The sequence below is a fragment of the Ovis canadensis genome, chromosome 15, assembly GCF_042477335.2.
Source record: "Ovis canadensis isolate MfBH-ARS-UI-01 breed Bighorn chromosome 15, ARS-UI_OviCan_v2, whole genome shotgun sequence".
In the NCBI taxonomy this organism is placed as follows: Eukaryota; Metazoa; Chordata; class Mammalia; order Artiodactyla; family Bovidae; genus Ovis; species Ovis canadensis.
The window spans coordinates 28,887,612-28,893,485 of NC_091259.1; positions in this window are offsets into that span (position 1 = coordinate 28,887,612).

The following is a 5,874-nucleotide window of genomic DNA, read 5'->3' on the forward strand; positions in this document are numbered from 1 at the left end:
CCTGCCTCTCTAACAGTTCACACCTTACTCTGCTTTAGGATTTTTAGGAACAGCACCTATGTAGACCCCATTGGATGACACAGTTCACAGAACAGAACTCTATTCGCTAGGTCACGGCTTTGGTTACAGCACATGTTCAGTGGTATTCGTTCATTTGAATTAAAGTCTGTTCAGTTGGATTGTGTCCCTTTGTGGCCAACTTCTCCTAAAATGTGGCAAGAGAAGTCAAGGTCATTCCATAGGGTCACATCCATTCCTCTTGTCCTGTACCCCCAGGGAACCCTGGCACAGCCCACAGCAAACACCAGTGTGAACTCGTCCTCAGCCTCTGGAACAGCTCTCGAAGTTCTGGATATGGACTAGAGCTCATTCTGTCCCACGGTGTTCCTGGAAGTGCCTTTAACCTCCCACTGTAGCTCCTGGCTGCCTGTGCTGGAGGCCCTTCCCTCCACCCTGGCTTTCCCTGGAGGATTGGTGTGCCTCACCAGGAGCTTCTGAAGGGGAAGAAAAGCCCCCTGGCTTCCTGAAGGAAAGGTGAGAAATGCCTGAGTAAAGCCACAGAGGCTCCCAGGTTGGCAGAAAAACCTTCCTTTCCTTTCAGAATTATGATACCTATTTTGGTGAGACAGGAGGTTTTATGCGCTACTATTGTTCCACCCCTTCTGAAAGGCGATTTAACTAAGTGTCTGCTGCTGCTGCTGCTAAGTCGCTTCAGTTGTATCCGACTCTGTGCAACCCCATAGATGGCAGCCCACCAGGCTCCCCCGCCCCTGGGATTCTCCAGGCAAGAACACTGGAGTGGGTTGCTATTTCCTTCTCCAATGCATGAAAGTGAAAAGTGAAAGTGAAGTCGCTCAGTCGTGTCCGACTCCTAGCGACCCCATGGATTGCAGCCTACCAGGCTTCTCCGTCCATGGGATTTGCCAGGCAAGAGTACGGGAGTGGGGTGCCATTGCCTTCTCCAACTAAGTGTCTAGCACCTTTAAAATGGTATATCCTTTAATCCAGCAATTTTACTTACAGTAAATTTCCTGCAATTCACAAAACAAGGAAGGAATTTAAAAGGACATTCACCTCATGAGTAATTTAAAAAAATCAAAACATCAAGATTGGTAAAAGTGTAAAAGTTTGATCAGGTGGTAAATGTGTGGGTATGTGGTCAATGCAGCTTATAACAACTAGTAAAATTAGTCTTTACATACTGCTTATTTGTGAATTAGCCCAGTATCAATAGTAACTCCCCGAATCTATAAACATACATGGTTATTTGTGGGGAATGGCTTAATAAATTATGATGAATACATATTATAGCATTCATTGTAATTTTTAAAAAATTTTCACAGCATGGTAAATTTATACTCCAACTGAATGACAAAATCTTAATATATAAAGCATATAAACACTTTCATTGCCAACTGCTCCTAGAATGCTCATATGTAGTTACTTTAATTCTTAAACTAATTTATTTTTATTTTTATTTTATTTTTTGCATCTCCTTAATGATTTTTTTTCCAAATTCTTTTTTTTTATTTTTACTTTATGTTACTTTACAATACTGTGTTGGTTTTGCCATACATTGACATGAATCCACCACGGGATTTAAAAAAACATTTATTTTTCTGTGTCAGTTCTTAGTTGTGGCCTGCAGTGTCTTTGCTGCATCCTGAGGGATCTCTTATTGTGGTTCAAGGACTCTCTATTTGTAGTGTGAGGTCTCTAGTTGCAGGCTCAGAATCAGTTGCTCCGCAGCACATGGATCTTAGCTTCCTGACCAGGGGTCGCATGTCCCTGGCATTGCAAGGTACATTCTTAACCACTGAACCATCAGGGAAGTCTCCATATAGCTATCTAGCTATTTTAAAAATAATAATTAGACCTTATAATATATGTTTTGGCATGGAAGGCTTACTGGGGTTTAATATTAAAGGAAAATAACAAGCTCAGGAAAGCATGTATGATAAGCCTCCATTTTTATTAAAACAAAGCCATATTCATTTATTTATTTATTTTTCAACAAATGATTTTTAAGCCCAGGCTGGCTTCTTGTAAGGCAGTGGAGATATAAAATGGTGAAAAACAGATGATTCCTGACTTTCTATATGCTCTTTTTACATACAAAATCCATAGAGAAAAAGAAAATATACCTCATAGAAGAAATCATAGAAAGGAGGGAAAAAAACATAGACTTTTTTTTTTCGTGTATTACTTGAATTGTTTCAATAGCCCATACTTTTATAATTAAATTAAAGTTTTTACAGGGACACACAAACAAAAAGGTATCCTAATGAAATAATCAGAAAGGCATCTGGGAATTTATGTGCAAGGAGATGCTGTCACACAGTGATTATGAGCTTGGGTTTGGAGTCAGACAGATGCAAGAGTGGCTCCAGCTCTGCCACTGACCAGCCGTGTGACCCTAAATAAGTCATTTGACTTTTCTGTCTCAGTTTCTTTCTTCATAGAATGGAAATCATAATAATATTCATCCTGAAATGTGATTGTGAGGATTAAATAATTTGATGTGTGTAAAGCATTCAGCCTAGTGTCTGACACATAGTAAAGGCTTAACAAATGGAGCCATAAAAACAATAAGGACAATGTAGGGAAAAAGCAAACTAGCCGAGACGGCATGGCCAGGCTCTCTCCCCCAACAGCCTCTCGCTCTTGCCCAGTATTATGTTCAGTTCAGTTCAGTCGCTCAGTCGTGTCCGACTCTTTGCAACCCCATGAATCGCAGCACGCCAGGCCTCCCTGTCCATCATCATCTCCCAGAGTTCACTCAAACTCATGACCATTGAGTCGGTGATGCCATCCAGCCATCTCATCCTCGGTCGTCCCCTTCTCCTCCTGCCCCCAATCCCTCCCAGCATCAGAGTCTTTTTCAATGAGTCAACTCTTCACATGAGCTGGCCAAAGTACTGGAGCTTCAGCCTCAGCATCATTGCTTCCAAAGAAATCCCAGGGTTGATCTCCTTCAGAATGGACTGGTCGGATCTCCTTGCAGTCCAAGGGACTCTCAAGAGTCTTCTCCAATACCACAGTTCAAAAGCATCAATTCTTCAGCGCTCAGCCTTCTTCACAGTCCAACTCTCACATCCATACATGACCACTGGAAAAACCTTAGCCTTGACTAGACAGACCTTAGTCGGCAAAGTAATGTCTCTGCTTTTGAATATACTATCTAGGTTGATCATAACTTTTCTTCCAAGGAGTAAGTGTCTTTTAATTTCATGGCTGCAGTCACCATCTGCAGTGATTTAGGAGCCCCAAAAAATAAAGTCTGACACTGTTTCCACTGTTTCCCCATCTATTTCCCATGGTGTGATGGGGCCAGATGCCATGATCTTTGTTTTCTGAATGTTGAGCTTTAAGCCAACTTTTTCGCTCTCCCCTTTCACTTTCATCAAGAGGCTTTTTAGCTCCTCTTCGCTTTCTGCTATAAGGGTGGTGTCATCTGCATATCTGAGGTTATTGATATTTCTGCCAGCAATTTTGATTCCAGCTTGTGTGTCTCCCAGTCCAGCGTTTCTCATGACGTTCTGTGCATAGAAGTTAAATAAGCAGGGTGACAATATACAGCCTTGACGGACTCCTTTTCCTATTTGGAACCAGTTTTGTTGTTCCATGTCCAGTTCTAACTGTTGCTTCCTGACCTGCATACAGATTTCTCAAGAGGCAGGTTAGGTGGTCTGGTATTCCCATCTCTTTCAGAATTTTCCACAGTTTCTTGTGATCCACACAGTCAAAGGCTTTGGCATAGTCAATAAAGCAGAAATAGATACTTTTCTGGAACTCTCTTGCTTTTTCCATGATCCAGCGGATGTTGGCAATTTGATCTCTGGTTCCTCTGCCTTTTCTAAAACCAGCTTGAACATCAGGGAGTTCACGGTTCACATATTGCTGAAGCCTGGCTTGGAGAATTTTGAGCATTACTTTACTAGTGTGTGAGATGAGTGCAATTGTGTGGTAGTTTGAGCATTCTTTGGCATTGCCTTTCTTTGGAATTGGAATGAAAACGGACCTTTTCCAGTTAAATAATGATTATGCAACAGCTGAGATGACTTACAGCACTGTGCATGCATGTCACGAGGTACTGGCTTGGCCAAGGGCTACTTTTGTTCTGCAAGTATATATAAGCTCCACCTGGAAAGCCTGCATTACAGATACATTAATGTACAGGCTATATTCATGTAGCCTATGTTAAGGCTACATTACAGTTATATTATGGCTGCTGTGTCATCCAGGAGAGAATAAATGTGTCTGCAGTTCCTATGGCTCCTTGTGTCTTCTTCCAGCCTCTTACCTCACGCCTTGCCTACCGTGGGTTCAGCAAACTGTGCACACAGTGAGATACAGCAAGACAATTGGCATAGTCGGTATGATCAGCAAGACAGATGTTTATCCTAGTATTGCTTAAAATTGAGACAATTTAAATGTTCAGCAATTGCTATACAAATAATAGACATTCTTAGGATGGAGTATTATGAAGCCATTAAGATCACTTTCAAAGAATTTTTAATGAAATGAGGAAACATAATTTTGTGGTAAGCACAAACCTTATATGTTAATTCCAATTTTGATAGTACATGTATCTCTGGAAGGAAATGTCTACTGAAAATTTTGTAACTTCCTCTTATCTGTTTTCCAAGTGATGAGCAGTAAAAGCTCTTAAAGGGAAAAGGACCTATGTGTTCCCCTCCAAGCCCAGAAGATGGGAAATGACAGGTTGTCAATTTCTGTTCTCCTTCATTTGATTGAAAAGGAGAGTCTCAGGTGATCACAGGGACTATTATGGTACTATCAAACTGGAAAGGAAGGGTGACTTAATCTCAGAAGATAGAGACCAGCCTAGCCCAGAAGTGTATGGGATAAGGGTGACCTCAGAGAACTTTACAAGAGAAAGTGAAAATTCTTATTTAGGAATTTTATAGGCTGGAATGGAATCTGGAAATCATCTTTTTCTTTCTTCTTGAAGTGTGGTCTGTGGACTACTCAGGCTCTGGTGAAATCCAAAGTCTCCAGGCTTATTGCAGATCTACTAAATAAAAATCTTCATTTTAACAAGATTCCCAGGTATACATTGTACATTGCAGCTTGAGAAACAAATGATATTCCATGATTTTTAAAAAGAAGAACCTGAGGTTTTTAAGAGGTGAAATGTTATGTTCAAGGTCACACAGGGATTTTAGTGGCAGAGGCAGAACCAGAAACTGGTCTTTTGGCCTCTGCTTCATCATTTCTTCATATCTTGCTGCTCTTCACTATGTTATCCATGTGTTTACTCAAATTTGTATATGTTATCCAATTCCTTGTCTCCCAAGTCTTTTCTAGTAATTTTAAAGGTATGGTGTTTTATTTATTAGGTCTATATTGCACTGAGACAAATTATTATTGCTCTATGGCAGTAGGTGAGTTTTAGGGTCAGCTTCAATTGCCAGCGTTTTGAGTATCTAACTCCTTGGAATCTTCTTAAATATCCATGGAGACTAGTCTTTCATCCCTTATAAATTAGCTGTCACCAGACCCAAGTGAAATCACTGGCTGGAGGATGACTGAGAGGCTCAGAATTTCTGGCCAGAGACTTAGACACCAACATCTTCCCTACCCATCCCTTCCCTTTGTTTTCTGAGTCCTACTTTGGCTCTGCTCCCATTCTCTTTAGCTCTCATCAAAGGCTTAATTATGCTCCTGGATCCTGATCACAGATTTATTAAATGTTTAAGTTTATGCCCCTTGAATGATGGTTTCCCTGTAATGAAGTGCATTCAGAAGAATAGCAGGTCAAGCATGGGTATAATTTGGAAGAGCTTGACCACCAGCCATTTCACCTCTGACAGGGTTAATCACTACTCCAGTTTTTCAAGCTCTGGACCT